This window comes from Sciurus vulgaris (assembly GCF_902686455.1).
Source record: "Sciurus vulgaris genome assembly, chromosome: 13".
Lineage (NCBI taxonomy): Eukaryota > Metazoa > Chordata > Mammalia > Rodentia > Sciuridae > Sciurus > Sciurus vulgaris.
This window is the reverse complement of record NC_136474.1, coordinates 31,985,782-32,007,349: the sequence shown is the minus strand read 5'-3', so window position 1 is coordinate 32,007,349 and position 21,568 is coordinate 31,985,782. Positions and strand designations below refer to the sequence as shown.

General features: G+C 36.9%; 1 long non-coding RNA gene and 1 pseudogene across 2 annotated transcripts in view; both read left to right on the top strand.

The window, feature by feature from the left end:
* Window positions 1-15,395: 15,395 nt before the first annotated feature.
* The window catches only part of LOC306642742, a 33,535-nt gene continuing 27,362 nt past the window's right edge, over window positions 15,396-21,568 (top strand). The window contains exon 1 of the long non-coding RNA XR_013758655.1: window positions 15,396-15,766. This is a non-coding gene — a long non-coding RNA (uncharacterized lncRNA). The remainder of the gene's footprint in view (window positions 15,767-21,568) is intronic.
* Window positions 19,290-20,153, top strand: LOC306642598 (calumenin-like; annotated as a pseudogene). The gene has a single exon. The product of its transcript is annotated as a calumenin-like (transcript).

Genomic DNA, 21,568 nt, shown 5'->3' with positions numbered 1-21,568 from the left:
TTTTCTTCTATCAACTAGATTTCATCAATATTGAAATTTGTTTTTCAATTCACCAAAGGATGATTAGGCAGTCAGATGACAATTGACTAAACATTCCCCACTTATATGTTCTGAGTCATTTGTAAATATTACACAGGAATAGATTCTATCCAGATAATCTCTTTGGGGGAAATAGGTAAACATTTTTAATGTTTACTGCCTACCATTGTCATTTCAGTTTCATAAAATCATAGTACATTTGGAAACCTTGGGAGATAATCTCCCTCCAGGCAAAGTAACACCATTTTGTGCTATTTTGTTAAGTGCTACATGTACAGATCCAGCATTTCCCCCTTTGCAGCACAGCATGATATTTTACCACCTTTATAATGAGAAATTTTTTCCGTGTTTATACTACAAATTGTTTTTGCAGCACAGTCTAAACATTGAAATAGGTAGTTTAATTCATACTATACAATACAAATGTTTGAAATTTAAGAGTTCACACACCCTGTTGCTGACAGCATGGTTACTTAATTGAGTTTTCAGATGTTGAACTGCTTTCCTAAGTAGCATCTTAAGTGCACAAAGATTTCAATGTTCTCATGAAACAACTGTTGACAGGTATCTTTATAGAGAAAATATGGAGGTGGATTTGTTTTTTTATTATTATTATTTTTTATTGTAAACAAATGGGATACATGTTGTTTCTGTTTGTACATGGAGTAACAGCTTACCATTTGCATATTCATACATTTACATAGAGTAATGATGTTTGATTCATTCTATTATTTTTTCCTTCCCCCCCACCCCTCCTGCCTCTCTTTTCCCTCTATAAAATCCCTCCTTCCTCCATTTGCCCCCCTCGCACTCCCATTATGTGTCATCATCCGCTTATCAGTGAGATCATTCATCTTTTGGATTTTTGAGATTGGCTTATCTCACTTAACATGATATTCTCCAATTTCATCCATTTGCCTGCAAATGCTATAATTTTATTATTCTTTATGGCTGAATAATATTCCATTATATATATATATATATATATATATATATATATATATATATATATATATATATATACACCACAGTTTCTTTATTCATTCATCAATTGAAGGGCATCTAGGTTGGTTCCATAGTCTGGCTATGGTGAATTGAGCAGCTGTGAACATTGATGTGGCTGTATCTCTGTAGTATGCTGATTTTAAGACCTTTGGGTATAGGAAAGGAGTGGGATAGCTGGGTCAAATGGTAGGTCCATTCCAAGTTTTCTAAGGAATCTCCACATTGCTTTCCAGAGTGGTTGCACTAATTTGCAGCCCCACCAGCAATGTATGAGTGTACCTTTTTCCCCACATCCTCTCCAAAACCTATTGTTGCTTGTATTCTTGATAATCGCCATTCTAATTGCAGTGAGATGGAATCTTAGTGTAGTTTTGATTTGCATTTCTCTTATTACTAAAGATGGTGAACATTTTTTCATATGTTTGTTGATTGTTGATTGCTTGTAGATCTTCTTCGGTGAAGCGTCTGTTCATTTCCTTAGCCCATTTGTTGTTTGGGTTATTTGTATTCTTGGTGTAGAGCTTTTAGAGTTCTTTATAGATTCTGGAAATTAGCGCTCTATCTGAAGTATGAGTAGCAAAGATATTCTCCCACTCTGTGGGCTCTCTCTTCACATTGATGATAGTATCCTTTGCTGAGAGAAAGCTATTTAGTTTGAATCTATCCCAGTTATTGATTCTTGCTTTTATTTCTTGTGCTAGGGGAGTCCTGTTAAGGAAGTCTGATCCTAAGCCAACAAGTTGAAGGTTTGGACCTACTTTTTCTTCTATAAGATGCAGGGTCTGGGCTGATTCCGAGGTCCTTGATTCATTGTGAGTTGAGTTTTGTGCAGGGTGGGAGATAGGGGTTTAGTTTCATTCTGTTGCATATGGATTTCCAGTTTTCCCAGCACCATTTGTTGAAGAGGCTATCATTTCTCCATTGCATATTTTTGGCACCTTTGTCTAGCATGAGAAAATTGTATTTATTTGGGTTTGTGTCCGTGTTCTCTATTCTGTAGCATTGATCTACCTGTCTATTTTGGTGCCAATACCATGCTGTTTTTGTTACTATTGCTTTGTAGTATAGTTGAAGTTCTGGTATTGCGATACCCCCTGTTTCATTCTTCCTGCTAAGGATTGCTTTAGCTATTCTGGATTTCTTATTCTTCCAGATGAATTTCATGACTGCTTGCTCTATTTCTGTAAGGTACGTACGTCATTGGGATTTTAATTGGAATTGCATTGAATCTGTATAGCACTTTTGGTAGTATGGCCATTTTGACAATATTGATTCTGCCTATCCAAGAACATGGGAGATCTTTCCATCTTCTAAGGTCTTCCTTAATTTCTTTCTTCAGTGTTTTGTAGTTTTCATTGTAGAGATCGTTCACCTCTTTGGTTAGATTGATACCCAAGTATTTTATTTTTTTTTGAGGCTATTGCAAATGGAGTTGTTTTCCTCATTTCCCTTTCAGCTGTTTCATCGCTTGCATATAAAAATGCTGTAGATTTATGCGTGTTGATTTTATAGCCTGCTATTTTGCTGAATTCATTGATGAGGTCTAGAAGTTTTCTGGAGGAGGTTTTTGGATCCTCTAAATATAGAATCATGTCATCCACAAATAGTGACTGCTTAAGTTCTTCTTTTCCTATTCGTATCCCTTTACTTTCTTTAGTCTGCCTAATTGCTCTGGCTAGAGTTTCGAGGACAGTGTTGAATAGAAGTGGTGAAAGAGGACATCCCTGTCTTGTTCCCGTTTTTAAAGGGAATGCTTTCAGTTTTTGTCCATTAAGAATGATGTTGCCCATGGGCTTAGCATAAATAGCCTTTATATTATTCAGGTATGTTCCTACTGTCCCTATTTTTTCTAGTGTTTTGAGCATGAAAGGGTGTTGTATTTTGTCAAACAGTTTTCTGCGTCAATTGAAATAACCATATGATACTCATCCTTAAGTCTATTGACGTGATGGATTACGTTTATTGATTTACAGATGTTGAACCATCCTTGCATTCCAGGGATGAACCCCACTTGATCATGGTGCACAATTTTCTTAATATGTTTTTGGATACGGTTTGCCAATATTTTGTTAAGGATCTTTGCATCTATATTCATCAAGGATATTGGTCTAAAATTTTCTTTCCTTGATGTGTCTTTTCCTGGTTTGGGTATGAGGGTGATATTAGCTTCATAGAATGAGTTTGGAAGGGTGCCCTCCTTTTCTATTTCCTGGAATACTTTGAGAAATATTGGAATGACTTCTTCTTTGAAGGTCTTGTAGAACTCGGCTGAGAATCCGTCTGGTCCTGGGCTTTTATTGGATGGTAGATTTTTAATGGTGACTTCTATTTCAAGCTTCATATTGATCTATTTAAATTCTGTATGTCCTCCTTGTTCAGTTTGGGAGGAGCATATGTCTCTAGAAATTTGTTAATGTCTTCAGTACTTTCTATTTTGTTGGAATACAGATTTTCAAAGTAGCTTTTCATTATGTTCTGTATCTTAGTGGTGTCTGTCGTGATTTTTCCTTTTGCATCATGAATTTTAGTAATTTCAGTCTTCTCCCTCCTTCTCTTTGTTAGTGTGGCTAAGGGTTTGTCTATTTTGTTTACTTTCTCAAAGAACCAACTTTTTGTTTTATTAATTTTTTAATAGTTGTTTTTTTTTGTTTCAATTTCATTGATTTCAGCTCTGATTTTAATTATTTCCTTACTTCTACTACTTTTGCTGTTATTCTGTTCTTCTTTTTCTAGGGCTTTGAGCTGTAATGTCAGGTCATTTAGTTGTTTACTTTTCATTCTTTTCTGGAATGCACTCCATGCAATGAATTTTCCTCTTAGCACCACTTTCATAGTGTCCCAGAGATTTTGATATGTTGTATCATCATTCTCATTGACCTCTAAGAATTTTTTAATCTCCTCCCTGATGTTTTTTGTTATCCATGTTTCATTCAATAGCATAGTATTTAGTCTCCAACTGTTGGAGTAATTTCCCTTTTTTATTTTGTCATTGATTTCTACTCTCAGTCCATGATGATCTGATAGAACACAAGGCAGTATCTCTATTTTTCTGCATTTCCTAAGGGCTGCTTTGTGGCATAACATATGGTCTATTTTTGAGAGGGTTCCATATGCTGCTGAGAAGAAAGTGTATCCGCTCGTTGATGGATGGAATATTCTATATATGTCTATTAAGTCTAGGTTATTGATTGTGTTATTGAGTTCTATGGTTTCTTTGGTTGGATTTTGTTTGGAGGATCTATCTAGTGATGACAGTGGTGGGTTAAAGTCGCCTAGAATTATTGTGTTGTGGTCTATGTGATTCTTGAAATTGAGAAGGAATTGTTTGATGTACAAGGATGCACCATTGTTTGGGACATAAATATTTACTATCGTTATGTCTTCCTGATTTGTGGTTCCCTTTAGCTGTATGAAATGTCCTTCTTTATCCCTTCAGACTAACTTTGGCTTGAAGTCCACTTTATCTGATATAATGATGGAAACCCCCGCATTTTTACTGAGTCCATGTGCATGGTAGGTTTATTCCCATCCTTTCACCTTTAGTCTGTGGATGTCTTTTTCTATGAGATGAGTCTTGCAGGCAGCATATTGTTGCGTCTTTCTTTTTAATCCATTCTGCCAGTCTTTGTCTTTTGATTGGTGAGTTTAGGCCATTAACGTTCAGGGTTATTATTGAGAAATAATTTGTATTCCCAGTCATTTGGCTTATTTTTGGTTTTTAATTTGGCTTGGTTTCTCCTTTGAATGGTTTTTCTCTAAGGTAGTTCCTCCCTTTGCTGACATACATTGTTGTTTTTCATTTCCTCCTAATGGAATATTTTGTTGAGAACATTCTGTAGTGCAGGCTTTCTATTTGTAAATTCTTTTAACTTTTATTTATCATGGAAAGATTTTTATTTCATCTTCAAATCTGAAGGTTCGTTTTGGTGGGTATAGGATTCTTGGTTGGCAACCATGTTCTTTCAGAGCTTGAAATATGTTGTTCCAGGCCCTTCTAGGTTTTAGAGTCTGGGTTGATAAGTCGGCTGCTATCTGTACTAGTCTCCCCCTATATGTAATCTCATGCTTTTCTCTCAAGGCCTTCAAAATCCTGTTTATTTTGAATGTTAGGCATTTTCATTATAATGTGCCTTGGTGTGGATCTGTTGTGATTCTGTGCATTTGGTGTTCTGTAAGCCTCTTGTATTTGATTTTCCATTCTTCAGGTTTTGAAAATTTTCTGATATTATTTCATTGAATAGGTTGTTCATTCCTTTGGTTTTTATCTCTGTGCCTTCCTCAATGCCAATAATTCTTGAATATAGTCTTTTCATGATGTCCCATAGTTCTTGGAGATTCTGTTCATGATTTCTTACTATCTTTTCTGTTTGGGCAACTTTATTTTCAAGATTAAATATTTTGTCTTCGTTGTCTGATGTTCTGTCTTCCAAGTGGTCTAGTCTGTTGGTGATACTTTCCATTGAGTTTTTTATTTGGTTTATTGTCTCCTTCATTTCAAGGATTTCCATTTGGTTTTTTTTGAGAATCTCTATCTCTTTGTTGAAATGATCTTTTGCTTCCTGCAGGTGCTCTTTCAGCTTATTGGTATTATCATTCATTGCCTGCATTTGCTCTCTTATATCATCCTTTGCTTCACGAATCATCTTAATCATGTATAATCTGAAGTCCTTTTCTGGCATTTCTTCTAACATACTGTCATTGGATTCTATTACTATAGAATCTAGATTTGTTTGTATCATTTTCTTCCCTTGTTTTTTCATGTTGTTCCCATATCTTCCCCTCTAGCAGTGCAGATGTGGGTATTGCAGATTTCCCCCTATAGGCTTATAGTGGCCCTATAGGTTTCCAAAACCCTTTCTTTAAGGGAAGATCAATATTAGCAGTGCCCAAGTCAGACACTATGCAATCCTAGACCAAATAGCCCCTATGGGGACAATAACAAAATTGTCATAATAAATGAAGTGAGTTCAAATATTATCTTCAATAAAACAAACAGATTTGTAATAATGTCTGCAATTTCTAATGCAGGACAAAGAGGATGCAGAGGGATGTAGAATGTGGTTGTTAATGGGATCAGAAAAGAATATACAGAAGTTCTAGAAAATAGAAAGGGTGAGAGTGTAATCAAAAGAAATCGGATGTTAGCATGCAAAAAAGGGAGAAAGAGACTCTGAGGGAACAGGTAAACAAAAGGAAAGGAGAGCAAGAAAAGTAAAGAAATAAAAACTTAAATTTTTTTAAAAAAGAGAAAAAAGAAAATCTACTGTATAGCAGTCATATACTAATGAATCCTCCCAGTGTTCAGTAGCCTGATGCATGAAAAGTACCTGACAATGAGCTTCAAGCCTTTAGCAGGTGTCTCAGGATGGGATTTGCCCCACCCGAAGATCTGAGCTAAGGGTTCCAGGATTATCCAAGATGGCTGGTCTGGCTTCGAAATGTGTTTGCAAATGGGGAGCTGCAGCTCAGGGGTGGACATGGTCAGCTGGAGGTCCTGGAGACGGGATGCAGTTGGTCCTGCAGGGTTCCTGGAGGTCCTGGGTGTTTGGTGTGGTTGTGGGATCCTGGATGCCGGGTGCAGTCAGTCAGTCTGGGGTCCCGGTGATAGGGCGCAGTCCATTGGCCTGGGGGTCCTGGCAGCAGGGAGCAGTCAGTGGATGTGCGGGCCCCAGAGGCAGGGAGTGATTGGTTGTGCTGAGGGATCCTGGAGACGGGGCTCAGTCAGTCTGGCCAGGGGTGTTATGGGGCCTGGCTTTTGTCTCAAAATGGCGGCAGCCACGTGTAATCAAACATGCAGGTACTGTGACAATGAACTTCCAGGCAGCAGCCGGCAGCTGGTGCTCTACTGGCGGTTGGCGATCAGTTTTCTGACTGTTGTAGGATGATTGGGAAGTGAACCTCTAGCGTTGGGTGATGGATAGGCGTAAGGCAGGTGATGGACAGGCGAGAGGCAGGCAAATGGCGGATGATAGACACCTGACAGTGAGCAATCTGCTCTCAAAAAGGCGTGGATATGCTGGCAGACTCGGTGGATTTGTTTTCACAAAGAAATCATTTGTAATTTTAAGTAAGGGTCTGTCATAAATATATTTCATACCATTTCTAAATTTAAAGTTGTGATTATTTTAGTCATATTCCAAAGATACGTTTTGACACTCATCATCTTAAATATAATCTCATAGAAAACCTGAGGTTTGTTATTACATAACTTCATGGTTGGAAGATTGCCTATATTTTTATGTATCCTCCTTTAATTTGTATGGCTAGATGAGATGCCCATAGATACATCTGACCACAGTGTGTTGACTATAGACAAACTCATCACAGAACATTCTCTTTTCATTTGAGAGGTGAAGGCACTATACAGTAGGGTATGAGTGATGTTTCATGTGATCCTCCCAATTTAATCAGTACCATGGAGTGAATGCAAAATCTTAACTATTCTTAGATTTCCAAAATTTTTAAAAATTAAATTCACATTTTTATAGCTGGATTCTTTTAATGACCATTTGGTCCAATTCTGTCTTAGTAATTAGTATGTGTTTTCTTTAACTTTTATGTACCTTATAGTAACTGGTCAGTGGAAACTTTTTATTTGAATTTTGGAAGGTTTTATGGATGATCAACTCTAAAGTGTCAGGATATACTTTAAAATCAAAGTGTGTCTTATTAGTAAATTAGATCTTTTGTATCATGAGGTATATTCATTCTAATTATGATAATTTAAACTGTATACATTAATGTTTTGTAATATAATATTTTCCATATTATAATGTCACCTGTGTCTCTCCTTGACAGTATAACACTGATGCTTTCCTCTTACCCACTTAATTTTAAAAAATTATTTGAATGCCTACTGTTTGTTAGGTATAGACTAACATGTAAGAATTCCAAGTACAGATTCATGGATATATCAATTTTTGAAGATTTTGAGTTTTTTGTTTACTTGTTTGTTGTTTTTGATAAGTGGAGGGCAGGGATTCTATCTTTAATTTGTTCTTTTCTTGCTGTTATTTGGCTAACAGCAGTGTACCCAGAAGTCAGAAGAAAATCTACGTGCAAACACGTGCTTTATTCTTTTCAAAAATGTATTAGAGATGTCGTATTACAAACCTTACCATGAAAACAAGCTACTCTTTCCATGTTATATTTACTTCAAGGTGAATTTTTTATGGAAAAAAAAATCCTTCCCTCTGTTTCGTATTGTATTTAACTCAATTTTGTACTGAATGGCAATATGCTTTGTTGGAAGACTTGAGGAAACTGAAGGATTTCTGTTGTTCTGATAAAATTTCTACCCATATTCAGAAACCTGAATGTTTCCTTTTTTAATCACTAGTCTCCTGGAAAAGTTTCTCCAGACTGTTTTCCTTTTCACGCTTTTGTTTCAAGAACATCATTTCTAGGCTGTAATGCTACAGAATGAAAGTGTTGGAACTGGGGATATAGCTCAGTAGGTAAAGTGCTTGCCTCATGTGCACAAGGCCCTGGTTTAAATCCCCAGCACCACAAGAAACAAAAAACAAAACAAAACAAAAAAAAACAATGAAAGTATACTGATAAAAGAACTGAAAAGAATGTCAAGATGTAAAGTGAATTAAGATTTCTTTTAATTACTTGTATTAAATGCCCAAGAAAACAAATTATATAGTAAGGCCACTCCTATATGCTAATATGCTATTATTTATCCTATAAATTTAGAAAAAGGAATGTGTACATGCATCATTGAGAATTTCATAGAGAAAATGGTTTTCTTTCAGTTCTGACAAAGTCAAAGTTGAACCTTTCAGTCCCTGAAACATTTAACTGTATTTAACTGTACTCTGAGTGCTGTTCTCTGCATTGTTAGGGAATTTTATTCATTCCTTCATCCTTTCATTGATGAGCTTCCCATACCCTTGAAGAACTTGCAGTATAACTTACAGAGAACTGTAACGTGCTCTTTGCTCTCAAGGAACTTTCTTGTGGCCTTTGTTAAGACCAAGGTAAACAGGTCAATGAAGTAACTTCACCAGATTCACTAATATCTTGTAATAGTGATTAATGGATAACAAAATAAGCTAATATATATTCAATTGTACTGGAAACCATAATAATATCTATACTGCAGTCATTTTTCACACCAGATGCTTCAAAGAAACTTTGGTTAAACATTGAGGGAAGAAAATGTCTCCTTTAGGCTTCCTTTATAAATAAAAATGGTCAAACTCTTCATTACATTGATAATCAACAGATTGGAAATAGTGACTGATTAAAACTACCATTTTCCAACTAACTAGGTATCTCATTTTTTTTCCAATGCAATGTCATATAAATATGGGTGATTAATAATCCTCATACATCCTCCTGGGCATTTTGGATTAAATGACACAAGGGGTATTTGTGCTGTGTATTTTGGTCATGGGAACCAGTGCAGGAAGAGAGTATGAGGAGAACTTGGTTGGCATTTTAGCAGCTCAAGGTTTACTTGAGGAATCGGAAATTTTCTTTGCAGCTACGAAGAATGTAAAGTGAGGGGAAATTTTTTTGCAATACTAGCTGACTACATTTTAATGGACTATAGTGTCAACTGTTGATTTATTGCCATTTTTTTATTCTTTTATGTGTTATATTTGTCATTTTGTAGTTTCATCTATAAAACAGCATAGTTACAAGAAAATGATGAGAGGATGTGGCAATGCCATGGGAGGCTATATTCCTTTTTTCTTGTCATTTTCGGACATGAAATACTGAGTCAAATATCAAGTATTTGATTTTAGAGATGATGTATTTTAAAGCTGTAAATTGAACTGAAAGAGGATGTTATTTTCCCTTTTTAATACATGTATGACTTTTAATAGAGTCAGACAATTCAATTTTTCAGTATCATTTTGTGTTTTTCCTTTCTATCAGCAGTTTGATAAAGAAAAAGTAAACAATACATTTAACATTTATTTGTTTAATGCATAGAATTTTCTGACTTGAAAGAATAAATTGAAATTCTGTAATTTGGGAAACCTACCTTTTCATTTTGATATTAATCTGGTGTGTTGTACACATCTAAAAGATACTGAAAGGGAGTTTTTGAACTCAGTGTATGCCTAGTTTGGTAAAAGATGAAAAATGATATAAAAAACGAAAGTGTTTACAGTTTAAAAAATCATTGAAGTTTTTTCATTCAAGATTCTGTATTGATAGTTAAATTATTCTATGCTTTCTCTAAAAAGAAATATATTATTTCCAACATAGTATAATTAAATGAATGCATCCTTGATATTAGTACAAAATGGGAAAGGCCTAAATATTTTTAAAATATTGATCAAAGCAGAGTGATGGGCTGGAGGTATGGCTCAGTGGTAGAGTGCTTGCCTCACATGCAGGAAACCATGAGTTCAAAGTTCAATTCCCAGAACCTAAAACAAAAAACAAAAACTGAGTTATTACTTTTTCTTGTTCTTTCTCTTTCCTCCAGTGGCTAACATATCTGCCACTCATCAACTGCTATCAATATAGTTATCAATTGTCTTAACTTTTTCATCCCTACAGATACCTTAGAAAAACATTTACTGTAATTTAAAATATAAGACTTCAGCATGAATTGTGACATTTGTATGCCTGAGAATCCCATTGAATTTCACTCAGAATTTATAAGCAAAGGGTCATGTTGTACTGCTCTGGGGTTTAAATTTTTGGTTGACTTCAGACTAGTCTCTCTTATAAATAAATGTATTTAAAGTAGTGTGAAATGTCTAGTATTTGTGAGAGTTCTTTGGAAACATTTTAGGGTATAATCCAATATATTTATTCCAAATAGAAAGCAAGTCAGAATTTCATTTATCATCTTCAGACAATAAGATGTAGAGGAGGCCATGAATCAAGAAAATGTCAAGGATGAATCTAGAATAAATAATACTTATTTTGTTGTTTTGAAGTAAGATATTTTAAATCTTACTAAACTTACAAAGAATCAGGGGAAACCAGGCCTGATGAATGATAGGGGGATAATTTTAGTCCTTTTCACAGGACTTCATTTGCCCTTTCAATGCTATTAGAGTGAAAATGTGTTCACTGGTATCTCCAGTGGGCTGAAAGACCCAAAGTCTTTAAGATTTGACTTCTACCATTCTATTGTGTGAAAAATATCTCCCTGCTGAGTCTGCAAAACAGACTCTACTTTACTTTTATAATTGTCATCATTGTTTTTAGTGGAAGAGGATGTTTGCTCCTTCTCAAGCCATGAACTTTCTAGCATAGTTATCATATATTCATCAAATCACCTTTCATTATCTGCAAGGTTGTCTTAAAGGAAAGGGAAGAAGAGAGAGGTCTCTCTCCATTGTTGAACTGTACCATTTGTCCAGCTCTAGCCTATCTCAAATGCTCTGTTAGCTGGAAAGCCAGGGACTTCATGGCACTGTAGGACAAAGCATGGTGCAGTTTCCGGGAGCATCCCTTTCTGTGATGATCAATAATGTAGAACATTATTTTTATTAAAAATTGATATATTGTGGAGTAAAGATGTAACTTTGACATGCTTTATTTATTTATTCATTCATTTATTTGGGGGATTAATGGGGATTGAACTTAGGGGCACTCGACCACTAAGCCCTCTCCCCTGCCCCTTTTGTTTGCAATAAAAATAAATTTAAAAACATCTTTGATGTTCTAAAGTAGATTTCCTGTTATTGGAGTACCTATAACTTTTTGCAAGTTAATCTCAATTTTTATTTTCATTTAAATACAGTCCTTTCAGCAGTGTTTCCACAGTGAAATCAAAAGTGGAGGATGGAACCTGGATGAATTTACTTACTTGCTTCAAATCTTTGAGGGTACTTTGCTAATCAAGAAGTGAATTTCCATGGCTTGAGCATATAGGTAGATAGTTCAAATATGTCTCCACTACAGATCTCTCAGAAGAGTTTTAATACATCCTTTCTTCCTCAGTAGCACTCACTTCTATTGCAATTTATATTTCTGAATGGGGTGAAAGACATTAAAGAAGCAAATAGTCAATTATTTTTTTAATTTACGATTCTAAAAAATACTATTTAGGGAAAATTGTAAAATTTTATTAGAAAATCAAATACATGGATAATACTGGAGAACATTGCTAAGAGCAAAAATCCAGGCACCAAAAAACAAACCCTGAACATTCTCACTCTTACATGGAAGCTAAAAACATTGATCTCAAAGCCAGAAGATAGTGTGGTTAATGGAGGTTAGGGAGTGCAGGTGGGAGGAAGGACCCAGGGATATTGGATGGCAAGTCCTGAAATACAACTAGGAGGAATAAGTTCTAGCATTTTACAACAAAGTAAGTTTATAGCACTTAAAGGGAAATTCAGAGGAGGAGTTAGAAGGTTTCCAATATAAAGCGATGATAAATAGAGATGAAAATGCTAATTGCCCTGAATTGCTTTTCATACATTGTATACATATATTAAATTGTCACAATGTATCCTATGAATGCATACAATTATTCTGTGCCAAAATATAAAAATTATTGAATAAGGAGAACATTTAAAAAAAATAAAGAAAGCCTGGCACCTGCCTTAGAGTTAATAAATGTCATCTTCTCAGCACACGTATCAGTATCTTTGATGAGCTTTCCTGGTGAGTCTAGTCAATGGGCAAGCAACATCACTCAACCAATGTAATTGATACTCACTTTACTGTGTGTAATTTCCTTCTTGGTATTGCTAATGATGCAATTATTAATTATGATTTTTTTAATTATAGATTATTCACGTTGGAGCTCTTGGTCAAAACACATTTCTCACATCAAATTTTGCCTGTGATTTGGTGTAGGTGTTGTCCTTACATTGATGTGTCTTTTATTTTGCTTGACTATATATATATATAGCTTCACAGTAAACATGATGAAAAAGAAAGTTATCTTGTTGAATTATCAATATGGTGGATTGCTCTTATATGTCTGAACAGTTTCTTTAGCTATTGGTATATGTCCAAGTACAAATGTAACATGTGCACACAGGGAAGGCCTCATCAGAGTGATTTATTTGTGTCCATTAGCCAGCAGAGGGGCCTAGTAAAGGGAATTACTTGTATTTACTTACTTCTTCCATGAATTATAAAGGAGTAAGAAAATGCTCCCTTGTTGGGATCATAGGAATGAGATAACCATTTAATGAAATAAAATTATTCTTACTAGTGTGAATCTTACTTCTGTATTTTTTTTTTTTCTTTCCAGAGGACTCCATACCATTGTAATTGCTCTTAGGCAGAAATTTTGGCTAGTTTAAAGACCTCAAAAACAAATTCCATATATAGCATGAAAAATGGACTGTATCCACTTAATCTTTAAGAGTATTGAGCTCATAGTACTTTATTGTTATCAGCTACTCACTTCTTATCTCTCTGATATGTATCCAGCTAACTTTCTCCTCATTTGTTGGATATATATTTCACTGGGGGCTGGTATTTTGCCATTGGTGTTTATTTCCATGCTTTTTCTTTCTGTTTATCTCATTTTATCATTGATGGAAGTTTGGTCAGTAAATTTTCTGATAAGGACTTTCATCCGTCATCAGTGTACTGAAAAGACACCTCCTTCTCTTGGCCACCCGCAGCATCTGTGATTATGTGTAATGTTAAGGTACAGTTGAGTAACATGACATGAATGAAATGTTTCCTAAACATTGTTTCTAAAATCATTGTTGTCTAAAATCAGAAGGCTGCTGTTTTTAAAATAAAGAAGAGAAAGACCTCTGCAAAGAGAATAGGGTAAAAGTAAAATTATGAAAATTAATTAAAATAGATGACTAACTGCATAAATTCATAAAAATGCTGCTACAAATTGGTGGAGGACTGCTCAGTTGAAATATTAGAGTATCTGTAGGGGCCAGTGGTGTTTGAAACACTTGGAGAAGCTGCATTCTTCCATGTTTCCACAGATTCCATTTTATTCTGTTCTCTTCTTCCTTCCTCTCATCAGGTTTCTACATCTCACTGTTTCTTTTCAGTAGTTCCCTTTGTTCCTGCCCCACCTCCTCTTTCTTTCTCTCTCAAGCACCAGGAGTGGTATTGTGACCCGTGGTCTGTCATTCCTTAGGCATGTAGTGAGAACCATGTAATTTGTTGTTTGAGTTTGATTCAAACACTGAACCCAAACATGTTTGTTCCCAGGAGGAAGCCATTCACTTGGTCCCACAGACAGCACTGCCCATCCCCTAGACCCTGAGGCAGTGAGACTCAGGCACCATCTGTGGGTGTCCCCACCTGTGTGTAGCTGGTTGTGTGCCCAACGAGTCCCTTGTGCCCTTTTAGTCCCAGGCACCTCTCACCTTAGAAGTTGTAAATTTCTGGTCTGACGGGGCAGTGACATTCCCACTACTTCCTGAATTCCCTTCTTACCTTTCCTCAGTGAGCCCATGGATCCTGTGGATTCTCCTCAAGGCATAACCCCATTGTTCTTTGAGGTTCCTCATTTATTAAATTTAATACAGACTGTTCTTTCCAGTGGGAAAAGCCCATCTCACCATTAAGCCCAATTCCAAGTCTACTCCACTACTCCCAGACCTGTACCCAGGTTTCACAGAGCAAAGCTAGTGCATAACTACAGAGACTTCTCTGTCTGGTCTTATTGGGCATCCTTTCCACCATTTTGTGGAAATTCTACAAACTCACTCATTATTGCAACCTCTGTCAAGAAGCCTTTCCAAATTCTCATGTTTCACTAGTCTGGCTCTGTAGCTCACATCTGGCACTTTGATGGCTTCTTCTGTTGCATTTGGTGGCCTGCACCTTGCAACATGAAAGTGCAGACTTTCTTCTCCCTAATTGCCCCACAGAGCCTAGTTATGATACCTGGAGCATGTGAGGAACTTAATACAGGGTGTTCCTTTGAAGGCTGTGTCACATGAACAGGTTCGCTGTATATAAGTCCAGTACTGTGACCACTGTATGTAGGTGGTAATGGGTAACGTGGATGTTCTAGGATGTATATCTACTACTGAAATGGCCACTGGTCAAATCCCTCCCACCACTGGAATGCAACTCCAAGTAGGTCTCACACTCTGACTCTTTTTCCTTCCTTGTCTTTCACCCTGTTGTGAGGCATGAATACAGGTCAAAGAACTTCTGGAGAAGCCACAGACCCTGTCCTCAATCCTCATGTCTGTCTGTCACTGTCAAATTTGAGGACATCAAGACAGACCTCACTGTGCCCTTTTCTCAAGAATGAACAGCCCACTTCTCATTTTACCCCATCTCTGTTCCCTTACCACGTGTAAACCCTGACTCTTTTCTCTGTCCTTCCTAAACCCTTCTTCTTTGTCCTCTGAACACAAGGTCACCACCTATAAATCCACCCTCTCTTTCTGTGTTCACTTCCTAAGTGTCCTCATGCAGGCTCATGGCTTTACACACCATTTTCTTTTATTATGCAACTCCAAAAGGTGTCCCAAACTCATATCTCTCCCCCAAATATCCAACTGCCTATTCAGAATCTCCTTTGAATGTCAATATATCAAACCTGAGTGGTATAAAAACTAAATTCCTTGTTTCCGCACCCACCCTCCAAACCTGTTCCTCCAACACTCCTGACTCTTTCCAGTACATGGTACTTTTGTCTGTCAATCAGCTCCTACCAAGTGCAAGTGGATGTTACTCTGAAGCCCTCTACATCTAGGTCACTGACCTGTGACCCCAACATCAAAAGTTATCTCAAGTTGGACCTCATCTCCCCAACTCAACAGCCACCATTATGTTCCAGCTATCCTAGGTTTGTGCTTGAATTACTGTGATATCCTTAAAATTAATGTCCATGTTACCACAGTGGACCCCCTAGTGTCTGCTGTGCTACCTGGTGCCAGGGTGAACCTCTTAGATATGAACCAGATCACCATCCTCCTCTGAGAATCCTCCTGTAGCTCCCATCTCAAACAGAGAAAAAGGAGAATCCTTGCTGAAATCTGCAGATGTTACCCCCAGCATCATGTCTCATCACTTTCCCAGATCTCTCCACCTCTCTCAGTGTTTCAGCCTCATCTTGCACCTGTACAGTCATTTTGCAAATGATTGCTATCATAATCACATTGCAACTGTGTCATACAAAGAGAGCATTTTATTTTCTTGATCTGCAAAGGGAAGTGAGTTAAAAATGGGTCCTAAAGAATGAAAATATGGAGATTAAAATGGCTGCATAAGGATATGATCACCTTTTCCTAACAGTGAAAAAAGGTGAGGGTAACCACCTCTCTTTGTCCCAAAGCAGAAGAGTCATGAGCAGTTCTTCCTGAGCCTAGGTGCATTGCTGAGTAAGGAAAGGCAGCTAGTCACTCAACAGAAGCAAATGTGACTATTAATGGAATACAATCATTTGTCACTATTTGCCATGTATGGGTTGTATCTTACTATTTTTTTATTAAAAATCATAAATTTACATAGGGCAATGTTTGATTCATTCTGTTATTTTTTCCCCTTCCCCCCCACTCCTCCCACCCCTCTTTTCCCTCTATACAGTCCTTCCTTCCTCCATTCTTACCACCATCCTTATCCCTAACCAAAAACCTAAACCTAACCCTAACGCTAATCCCTCCTACCCCCCATTATATGTCCTCATCCACTTATGAGCGAGATCATTCGTCCTTTGGTTTTCTGAGATTGGCTTATCTCACTTAGCATGATATCCTCCAGTTTCATCCATTTGCCTGCAAATGCCATAATTTTATCATTCTTCATGACAGAGTTTTATATATATATATATATATGCCACAGTTTCTTTATCCATTCATCACCTGAGGGCATCTAGGTTGGTTCCACAATCTGGCTATGGTGAATTGAGCAGCTATGAACATTGATGTGGCTGTATCTCTGTAGTATGCTGATTTTAAGTCCTTTGGGTATAGGCCAAGGAGTGGGATAGCTGGGTCAAATGGTGGTTCCATTCCAAGCTTTCTGAGGAATCTCCATACTGCTTTCCAGAGTGGTTGCACTAATTGGCAACCCCACCAGCAATGTATGAGTGTACCTTTTTCCCCACATCCTCGCCAACACCTATTGTTGCTTGTGTTCTTGATAATCGCCATTCTAATAGGGGTGAGATGAAATCTTAGGGTAGTTTTGATTTGCATTTCTCTTATTACTAGAGATGTTGAACATTTTTTCATATACCTGTTGATTCCTTGTACATCTTCTGTGAAGTGTCTGTTCATTTGTTAGCCCATTTGTTGATTGGATTATTTGTATTCTCGGTGTAGTTTTTTGAGTTCTTTATAGATTTTGGAAATTAGCGCTCTATCTGAAGTATGAGTGGCAAAAATATTCTCCCATTCTGTAGGCTCTCTCTTCACATTGCTGATAGTTTCCTTTGCTGAGAGAAAGCTTTTTAGTGTGAATCTATCCCAGTTGTTGATTCTTGCTTTTATTTCTTGTGCTAGGGGAGTCCTGTTAAGGAAGTCTGATCCTAAGCCAACAAGTTGAATGTTTGGACCTACTTTTTCTTCTACAAGATGCAGGGTCTCTGGTCTGATTCCGAGGTCCTTGATCCATTTTGAGTTGAGTTTTGTGCAGGGTGGGAGATAGGGGTTTAATTTCATTCTGTTGCATATGGTTTTCCAGTTTTCCCAGCACCATTTGTTGAAGAGGCTATCTTTTCTCCATTGCATATTTTTGGAACCTTTGTCTAGTATGGGAAAATTGTATTTATTTGGGTTTGTGTCCATGTCCTCTATTCTGTACCATTCAAGTATTTTATTTTTTTCGATGCTATTGTGAATTGATAAAACCTTAGCCACACTAACAAAGAGAAAGAGGGAGAAAACTCAAATTACTAAAATTCGGAATGAACAAGGAAATATCACAACAGACATGAGTGAAATTCAAAACATAATTAGAAGCTATTTTGAAAGTCTATACTCCAACAAAACAGAAAACCTCAAAGACATCAACAGGTTTCTAGAGACATATGAATTACCTAAACTGAACCAGGAAGACATACACAACTTAAATACATCAATTTCAAGCAATGAAGTAGAAGAGGTCATCAAAAGCCTACCAACAAAGAAAAGTCTGGGACCAGATGGGTTCTCAGCCGAGTTATACAAAACCTGTGAAGAAGAGCTCATTCCAATAATTCTCAAAGTATTCCATAAAATAGAAGAGGAGGGAACCCTCCCATACTCATTCTATGAAGCCAATATCACCCTGATACTTAAACCAGACAGAGACACATTGAGGAAAGAGAATTTCACACCAATATCCTTAATGAACATTGACGCAAAAATTCCCAACAAAATTTTAGCAAGTCACATACAAAAATATATTAAAAAGATAGTGCACCACGATCAAGTGGGTTTTATCCCAGGGATGCAAGGTTGTTTCAACATCCGGAAATCAATAGATGTCATTCACCATATCGACAGACTAAAAGTGAAGAATCACATTATTATTTCAGTAGATGCAGAAAAAGCATTCGATAAAATACAGGATCCCTTCATGCTCAAAACACTAGAACAAATCGAGGTAGTGGGAGCATTCCTTAACATTGTTAAGGCCATCTACGCTAAGCCCATGGCCAATATCATTCTAAATGGTGAAAACCTGAAAGCATTCCCCCTAAAAACTGGAACAAGGCAGGGATGCCCTCTTTCACCTCTTCTATTCAACATCGTTCTTGAGACTCTAGCCAGAGCAATTAGACAAACCAAAGAAATTAAAGGGATGCGAATTGGAAAAGAAGAACTCAAACTATCCCTGTTCGCCGATGACATGATTATATATTTAGAGGAACCTGGAAATTCCACCAGAAAAAGTCTTAGAACTCATAAGTGAATTCAGTAAAGTAGCAGGTTACAAGATCAATGCTCATAAATCCAATGCATTTTCTTACATAAGTGATGAATCTTCAGAAAGAGAAATTAGGAAAACTATTTTTTAATATATGTTTTTTAACTAAAACTGAACATTTGGAAAAATAAAACTCATGTTATTTTATTAAAAATGTATGCTCTCAAATTGGACAAAAAATCATTTGAAAATCATTTGACTTTTTCAGTTTCTGAATTCAGAATATTTCTTTTTCCCTTATTTTTAATAATTTTATTCTTTTTTTAAAATCACGTACTTTTTTCCCTTTTAGATTCTTGACAATTTATTGAATATAAGTTTCCTCCAAGATAGCCATCTGGTTGAATATTTCAGTGGTTGGTTGGATATTTCAGGTGTATAATGGCCATAAAAATAATAAACATAAAAATAATTAACATTAATACTTTCAACATCTAACTAGACAACCATGGATATTAATTCAAAGAAAATAGCTGTACATCTCTTGACTTTGTCTGAAATGAAATTGATGGCCTGAGCGTGTGAGCTGAGCCCGTGGGTGAACCAGGGCAAGGTAACCTGGGTTGTGAGGCTGTGGAGAAAGAGCTGATTGTCATGGACCTGTGACAGTTCCATATGTTCCTTTCCCTGTGCACAGCCTTTACCTTGAGCAAACCACAGAAAAGAAGAACCGTGTACATCATGAACATCAACTCAGCGACAAAGTTCACAACGATTAGTTTTGATTGTGATCATGATGTCTTGGGTGCTGAAGAAGCCTTTGATCAGCTGACACCAGAAGAGAGCATGGAAAGACTTTGTAAGATTGTAAGTAAAATAGATGGCAACAAGGACAGGTTTGTCACTGTGGATGAGCTCAAAGACTGGATTAAATTTGCACAAAAGTGCCAGATATACAAGGATTTCGAGCAACAGTGGAAGGGGCATGACCTCAATGAGGATGGCCTCATTTCCTGGGAAGAATAGAAAAATGCCACCTATGGCTGCATTTTAATGATCCACATCCTGATGGTGGATTTAACTATAAACAAATGATGGTTAGAGATGAGCAGAGGTTTTAGATGGCAGACGGAGATGGGGACCTTATTGCCTCAGAGGAAGAATTCACAGCTTTCCTGCACCCTGAGGAATATGACCATATGAAGAACTTCGTAGTGCAGGAAACAATGGAGGATATAGATTAGAATGCTGATGGTTTCATTGATCTAGAAGGTTTATCCTGGATCAGCAGGTGTTCTATTGTTACCAAAGATAAGAAACCCATAGAAGGTGCTGCCAGCTCCATTTTAACCATATTTAATGTAACCATCTGTCCATTTTAGTCCCTTTCTTACTGATGGACCTCTTATGAGAAGAACTATTGTATTCCAAATCTTTAACCCTCAGGTTACTAAGATAAACACACACACACACATAAAAGCTTTATTATTTCCTACATCTTTGGATGATACATTCAGGAGGTGCTGCGTGATGATGGTTATCTGAACCTAGGTATATCCTTTTGTCTTCCACAATCCTGTTGAGGTGGGCTGCTGAGTGTGGTAAAGAGCCAGGTGTCATGTAAATTCACCCCTTTGCATCAAGCTCTTGATAGAGGATCCAGTCTTTACATTTAACCCCAGTATAGGATAATGAACATTCTCCACCTGCAGATTCCCCCACTTTATTACAATAAGAGCTAATGAGAAATGCCATCACCCTAGCTTAAATAGGACACATCATGATCTGTATGAGCCTCAAGTTTCATTAGGTGCAGAGAGCACAGGCGTGACATGAAAGTCATGCACTTAGCAAACCATAACCTGCTAGGTTGGCAGTTTTTGGATGTGGGGACTCACCAGTAAGCATTGTACTCTCATCTCTGTGAACCCCTTGGAGTGTTTTGTGGGGTTATTTGGGGAGGTTGGATTTTGGGGGTATTTTCGGGGGAGGGGGGGCATTTGTTTAAATCATCCTGAGACTGGTGAACCATAGCTACACACCCAGTGTATGTGTTCTGTGAGCGCTAGTTCTCTTAAATTTGGATATTGGTTATATTTTATAGATTGTAAACCAAGTTTTATATTCAATAATGCCAACAGGACCTATCTATGTCTGAATGAAAGCATTTACATTCAAACTGAGCCACAAACCCAGCTCCTGATTCAATCTTAATTGTGTTTTTACCAACAGAATTACAAAGAAAAGTCTAAGGGAGATGTTTGAACATAAAATACTTTTGTCTACCTAGTATGGGTTGGCATGGTAGCTCGGACACCAAGCACTGTTCCATCCTGGTCCAAAAAGGAGAAGCCCTGAAAAAATTATTTGTGTTTAGTGAAGTGAACATTTCATTCCTAATATTTTCATTATGAATTCCTTTAGTAGAGGAAGCGACTGTTTTGTGAAACATGGGTTTCACATTACATCACATTATACCTTAATCAGGATAGTGTTTTGGAAATGGGAAGCCAGGAGAGCTGAGACGTGGCTGCCACTCTTATGTCCCTGGTTATCTCATTTAAACAGATATTAAATGTGCATCCCAGTGGTGTGATCACCACCTGCTTCCCACTTTGTGAATAAATTGCTTAGAAGGAGTCTTTTGCATACCAGATGTGACTGAGATTTTGATTTCCAAAGGCAAGGAGAAAAAACTCTATTGTGTTAAAAAATGATTTCTCATAAAATGCATGGTAAATAAGCTAATCTTAATTTTATGTGTGTTTGGCTAATATGGAATTATTTCTTCACTTAT